This window comes from Macrobrachium nipponense, chromosome 3, assembly GCF_015104395.2.
Source record: "Macrobrachium nipponense isolate FS-2020 chromosome 3, ASM1510439v2, whole genome shotgun sequence".
Lineage (NCBI taxonomy): Eukaryota > Metazoa > Arthropoda > Malacostraca > Decapoda > Palaemonidae > Macrobrachium > Macrobrachium nipponense.
Genome location: NC_087202.1, coordinates 109,131,422 through 109,138,619, shown reverse-complemented (window position 1 = coordinate 109,138,619; position 7,198 = coordinate 109,131,422). Strand labels below are relative to the sequence as shown.

The following is a 7,198-nucleotide window of genomic DNA, read 5'->3' as shown; positions in this document are numbered from 1 at the left end:
GACGAGCAGCCTTCACCTACGCTGGTGCTACGTTCCAACGCACATGTACTTGGGCACGGTTTTGTACTCGAACCGCCCCCCCCACCTCTTGGCCCATTCCCTCACTTAGGCCCTCGCTTTTTGTGTCGTCCTCAACAACAAAACTAGATATCGACAACTCCTCCTCCTCAGACTCCCCCTCATAGGCACTAAAACCACTTACTTCAGCCTGTGATCCCGCACGGACATTGGGGGCGAATATTCATCATCACTAACATCGGGAGTGATGTCCTCGTCACTAGATGACCAACCACCATCAAAATGAGGACTTGCGAGCTGCTCCCAATCAAGCTCCAGCAAGTAATCGTTTATGTACTTTTCTTCGAGACCTCCCAAATGGCCTACGAATGCCCCTCAGGACACCCTAATGCTTCCTAGGGGTCATAAAAGGCACACGATGTGGTGCTTGAACACTTTCAGCCACACGAGTCCGCACGGAACGGCGTTGAGGAGCTAAGTCATCTTGGTTGCTTGGTCCCTCTCCAGCATCCAAGTCCAAAGTACGTCTCACACAATCCCTACCGAGAGGCAAAACGAGCCTTTCTCGCTCCATTCGACGTTCAGACATCTCTACGTGTCTTGTACCACCACAATACTCAAACACTTGCAAAAGTTCGGCAAAACACGATTGTGGCAAAAGATCGTTCTTGGACGACACGTCGCTGATGCTTGCTGGTGCGAGAAGAAAGCAATTCGCACATGTGCGGCGGGTAACGCTTGTAAACAAAACAATAGCTTGATCCATGAACTCCCAGCATCCCTCAAGGCATGTGATTCAAAAGTTTTTGCCAAGGAGGCCTATAACTATTTTTCCGCGAATTTAAAAAGACTTTTTTGCGTCAATGTATTATATGTCAATTAACCCTTAAACGCCGAGCCGGTATTTCCGAAAGTGTTTCCCGTATGCTGGCAGCATTTGCGAGTGTGCGCCGAAGTGGAAAAATTTTTTTTTTTTTCAAAAAATCACAGCACGCTTAATTTTCAAGATTAAGAGTTCATTTCTGGCTCCTTTTTTTCCATTGCCTGAAGTTTAGTATGCAGCCATCAGAAATGAAAAAAAAATCATTATCATATATAAATATTGGGATATATGACAGCGCAAAAATAAAATTTCATATATAATTGTATACAAATCGCGCTGTGAGCAGAACAGTTGAAGCTAATGAGTTAATTATTTTTTCGTTGTATTGTACACTAAATTGCGATTATTTTGGTATATAACAAATTGTAAAACGATCAAAGCAACACAGAGAAAATATTATCACAATATGATGCATGAATTCGTAATGCGCCGACATAAAAAAAAAGCTCTTTTCAAAAATTCACCATAAATCGAAATATTCTGCTAGAGGCTTCCCGTTTGTTGTAAAATGAAGTTAATTGGTTGAATATTACTAGACTGTAAGGGTTGTAGCTTACAATTGGAGTTTTCGACCATTTCGGTCGAGTTAAAGTTGACCGAAGGTCGAATTTTTTCTATTTATCGTTATTTATATGAAAATATTTTAAAACTGATAAAAGCTACAACCATGGGTTGTTTTTAATTGTATTCTACATAAAATTGCGCACATTTTCATATATAAAACTTTATGTAACGGCTAATTTAAAATGGTGCAAACATTACGACAATCGGACGAAAAAATATGATTTTTTCGGGAGTTACCGCGCGGACGTAAGGAAAAAGTTTTTTCATAAATTCACCATAAATCAAAATATTTTGCTAGAGACTTCCAATTTGTTGCAAAATAAAGGTAAATTATTAAATATTACTAGAATGTAATATTTTTAGCTTACAATTGCGTTTTTTGACCATCTCGGTCGAGTCAAAGTTGACCGAAGGTTGAAATTTTGGCACATCGTTATTAATATGAAAATATTTCAAAACTGATAAAAGCTACAACCATGGGTTGTTGTTTGTTGTATTCTACATGAAAATGCGCACATTTTCATATATAAGACTTTATGTAACGGCTAATTTAAAATAGTGCAAACATTACGACAATCGGACTAAAAAATTTCTGATTTTTTTCGAAAGAGTTACCGCGTGGACGTAAGGAAATTTTTTTTTTTTTTTTTTTTTTTTTTTTTCATAAATTCACCATAAATCGAAATATTGTGCTAGAGACTTCTGATTTGTTGCAAACTAAAGGTAAATGATTGAATATTACTAGAATGTAAGAGTTTTAGCTTACAATTGCGTTTATCTTTATTTGTATGAAAATATTTCAAAACCATGGGTTGTTTTTTTTGTTGTATTCTACATGAAATTGCGCACATTTTCATATATAAAACTTTATTTGACGGCTAATATGAAACTGTGCAAACATTACGACAATCGGACAAAAAAATTTATGATTTTTTCGGCAGTTACCGCGCGGACATAGGAAAAAGCTTTTTTCTAAAATTCACCATAAATCGAAATATTGTGCTAGAGACTTCCCGTTTCTTGCAAAATGAAGGTGAATGATTGAGTATTTCTAGAATGTAAGAGTTTTAGCTTACAATTGCGTTTTTCGACCATTTCGGTAGAGTCAAAGTTGACCGAAGGTTGAAATTTTGGCACATCGTTATTTATATGAAAATGTTTCAAAACTGATAAAAGCTACAACCATGGGTTGTTTTTCGTTGTATTCTACATGAAATTGCGCACATTTCCATATATAAAACTTTATGTAACGGCTAATATAAAACTGTGCAAACATTACGACAATCGGACTCGGAAGAGTTACCGCGCGGACGTAAGGAAAAAGTTTTTTTTTCATAAATTCACCATAAATTGAAATATTGTTCTAGAGACTTCCAATTTGTTGTAAAATGAAGGTAAATGATTGAATATTACTAGAATATAAAATTTTTAGCTTACAATTGCGTTTTATGACCATTTCGGTAGAGTCAAAGTTGACCGAAGGTTGAAATTTTGGCACTTATCGTTATTTAAATGAAAATATTTCAAAACTGATAAAAGCTACCACCATGAGTTGTTTTTTGTTGTATTCCACATGTAATTGCGCACATTTTCATATATAAAACTCTATGCAACGGCTAATATAAAATGGTGCAAAAATTTATGTCAATGTCATGAAATAATTTCTAAGATGTGTCGCTGATGCTTTTTAGTGCGAGAAGAAAGAAATTCGCGCTTGCGCACCAGGGTAACTATTGTAAACAAAACAACAGCTTGATCCGTGAACTCCCAGCATCCCCCATGGCGCGTGATTCAAAAGTTTTTGCCTAGTAAGCCTATAACTATTTTTCCGCCAATTTTTAAAAAACTTTTTTCGTTGACGTTTCGTATGTCGGTTCGGCACCTGACAGACAATTTTTGTCGACGTTTAATACGTCCAATCGGCGTTAAGGGGTTAAGCACCCAACAGACAATATTCATAGATGTAAAATATGTCCAGTAGGCGTTTAAGGGTCAACTCACTTTCTTACGCAAACAAAAGCAGTTTGTTACTCATTATTGGCTGAGAGGTGTGACATCGTTATGACGTCATGGGTTACATAACCAATTACGAACAACTTCTGTCGAAAATAAAGTTTCACTAGGATTTCAGCGGAGTAATAAAGTTACCTGCCCAGTGTCTACTGGTATCCTTGTTTGACTGAATACTTCGAATAATGAAGGAAAACCCGGCATTTTGTCATACTGTAGCTATGGCAGAGGCAGTGGCTGGCCCTTCTGGCATTAATGTTGACAAGAGACCATCGATTTCCTACCAATTGTTTGCAGTGCAATGTGGGATACAGTGAATTTTATCATTATTTGTCTAGTGGTGGTAAAGAAGTTGATTGAATATGCTCAAAGGCATAATTTAATTCTAAAGCAAAAATGCTGTGAGTGTTGTGGAGCTATTTGTCGGATCGACTACAAGTGATAGGAACGCCTTTAGGTGTGATCACTCTGTAGTGACGAAAGGACGTCGGCGTAAGCTATGTAATTTTAGGGTTCCTTGTCTCAAGGGACGTGGTTTGAAAATCCCATCTCTATTTTGAAGTTAAATTGAAGTTTAAGTTATGGTGTGGTCCTAACTTTTCTTATAACTTGGCTGAAGGGGAATTGCAGCTTTCCCAAGCATTATTATATCCTCCAACTCCATAATATTCGGGTAAGTGGGTCTATACTTTTGTCAATTTTTTTGTCCACCGTTCATCCTATAACTTAATATGGTGGCAAAGTGGGGGGGCGGGTCACAAGGGGGCGCAGCCCCTGCCCCCCCTCCTAGGTGAGGATATGGCTTCTAAGTTAGGTTAAGTGGGGAATGTTAGGTTAGCTGGTGATCTTGTCTTTATTATGCATTTGTTATGATTATTATTGCTGCAAAGCACTCCTTTCTGGTATTTCCCCACCCAAAGCTCCTGATTCCCAACTGGGGCCCCCCAAGCCTGCTGGGTGGAAAAGGGGGTTAAGATAACATTTCCTCAAGAAAATAAAATCAGATTAATTGAATATACACCATAAAATGAAGGATTATTAATTGCTTTTTAGAAAATGGTGATGCAGCTTGCTTCTGAAGAATTACCAACTATTTATTTAAATAATTACCTAGTGCACGCTTCTTATTCTACCAAAAATCACAGTTTCCTTGGATAAGTCGTGGGTGGAAGTCATTGTTTACGATTTTTGTGAAGAAAGTGCCCCAGCGTCTATGGGTACAAGTGGTGTGCGGATTTAGCACATGGAATGGGAAGTTTATTGACACAAGTGACTCTGCAAACATCGAAATAGCATCAATCATCTAAATATTCTGAGTTGTAAGTAAATATTTCAAAAGCGTCATGGAGGTAGTATGTGTGCACTGCATAGAGCCAGACTTTCATTAACCTCTGTTTAATCTTAAAATGACCTTAATTTCTAACTTTGGAAAAATTACTTACTTCGAAAGGAGAGTAGAGGTCTCGAGCTGTTGCTCTCACCACCAACAACTCGTGACTGATGCCCACTTCCGGTGTCAGGACGTGTTAAAGTACTTTTTCGGAGTGTGGCTTCACACGAGGTGGAAACTGGATCCGCTAGTCCAGACGGTTGTTCCCCCTAATTTAATGAGATGCATCTTATTGAAAGCAGACTTTACTTTTTGAAAAATTTATTAAAGGAAACCAAAATTTCTATAAATTGGACTGAATAACCCGTTATCTGTCTAGCCTAATTCCAGCAAAAGAGTGTGTGATTTCTTGCCAGCTCACAGCTTTATAACAAAAGCTGGCAAAACAATACAAGCTGCGTGCATAACATTAGGCAACATGCAACTACCCTGGATAGCAAAATATGAAATTAGCCTAGAACCAGAAATGCCGGCTAAACAGAGATGTGCGTAGCCTACAGCGACAAGGCAAAATATCCACAGGCTTCAAATTAATATCATGCACAGGGGGTAAGATCCTGGCACCATGCGTAGGTTAGGATACCTAGTTGTTGTTGGTTAGGTCATATGCCAATGAGACAAACATTAGAATAGTTTACATAGCACATTAGGCCAAAGTCATAGAAAAATACATAGTATTTGATTTAGGATAACTTAAATTTTACAGTGATGACCAATTCAAATTCACAAAGTCCTGGCCTACCTGTATGTATCTTACCTTAGTCTTGAAGCTGAATGATTGACAAAGGAGACTTTATTTCACTTAAATAGATCTGAAGGGTATCTCTACCGTCATGACTGACGTCCGGCCGTATGTTGCCCAGTTGAAACTTGGTTACTTGATGTAGCATGTAGGTTGAAGTAGGTTGATACTAGGTTCCAAATTTGAGTTCCAACTTCCACCCTAGTTCCCATAATAATTCTGCCAAAACATTTTCAAGTTTCCAGAATCATTTTTCTAATTCTTAGTAGTATCTCTCACATGAGAAAGAAAATAATTCTAAACATTTCAAACATACATTTTCTATTTCATCATGTAAATCACACCCCACATAATATTAAATTTGAAATCGTTCTTTTAGAAAATGAATTCTTGTAAATGACGGCCTTTCACAATAAATCCCGAACGTTCATTTTCCTATGGGATGTAATAAATTGTTATAAAACCCATTTAACGTATACTTCCATAATTGAAATAACTGGAAGCGACTCTGCGTATTTGTTCACGGCAAACATCGACCTCATTTGAAATTTAAAAGAACGGAATCGAAACCTACAGCCAAATAGCTACAGCGTTTGAAATTTTGAATGGGCTTTTAAGTATCGTAACGTTCTTGCTCTGTCGTAGGTAGCTGTGATTTCCCGTTATAACACGATTTATTTAACTTATTACAACATCTATAAAAGTACCAATTAGATTTTAATTCCATTTCGTGATAAAAGTGACTGAAAGTGAAAGATCATTTTGGTTGAGTTAAGATTTACTGCTTACGTATGGTGATAATTTTCACACAATCCTAGATTCTATATAAAACTGAAATTGAGCAAAATCAACGATGCGCACACAACGTAACCGATGATGATCATAACAATATAAATGAAAGGGGAATTCAGGTATGGAGTGCAATTATTATTTATCATCAGTCGTGTGATGTGCCGCAGATTGCTTGTATTGTCAGAATTTACGTACAGAAATTCTCCATATAATTTATTTTTTCAGACGAAATAATTTCTAAATACCTACGTCACTCAATATTTTGCTGAATATATACACTACTGTAAGCCTATAAGAAAACAACAATTGTTATTCACTTTCCAATCATGCAGAAATCTCTTGGACAGAAATGCGGGTTTATTTATACAAACAATGCCCTTCACCATGAGTAATAGAGTAAAAAAATACATCCAACATATTGATGAAGGGTATGACGTCATTACCCAGCAGCCAATGATGGGTGTGTAACGTCATGACACATAAGACCAATTTTGTTGAAGAATAAGATAGAATTTCGTGATTCCTCTTGTTTTTATGAATACCATTTCATAAAGAGTGAAGTTGCAAGCCAGTACCTTAACCCTCAGACAACCCGTACATAATATGAACATCCTCAAAACGGTTTCGTGTGTTTATTTAATTAAGATATAAGGCTGCAAGACCCTACACCACAAGGTATCATAATTTCTACAAGGAATGAGGATGCAAGTCCAGTACCCTTGTCATTCTGATGTTGTAGATGCTTAGTGTCCTGAGAGAGAGAGAGTCCTTTTCTTTCCACAGCCATCCGCTGAAAAAA

General features: G+C 37.2%; 1 long non-coding RNA gene across 1 annotated transcript in view; it reads right to left on the bottom strand.

Annotated features, from left to right (window-relative positions):
* The window catches only part of LOC135221952 (uncharacterized), a 43,089-nt gene extending 37,000 nt beyond the window's left edge, over nt 1–6,089 (bottom strand). The window contains exon 1 of the long non-coding RNA XR_010316138.1: nt 5,623–6,089. This is a non-coding gene — a long non-coding RNA (uncharacterized LOC135221952). The remainder of the gene's footprint in view (nt 1–5,622) is intronic.
* Between the last annotated feature and the right edge of the window lie 1,109 nt (nt 6,090–7,198).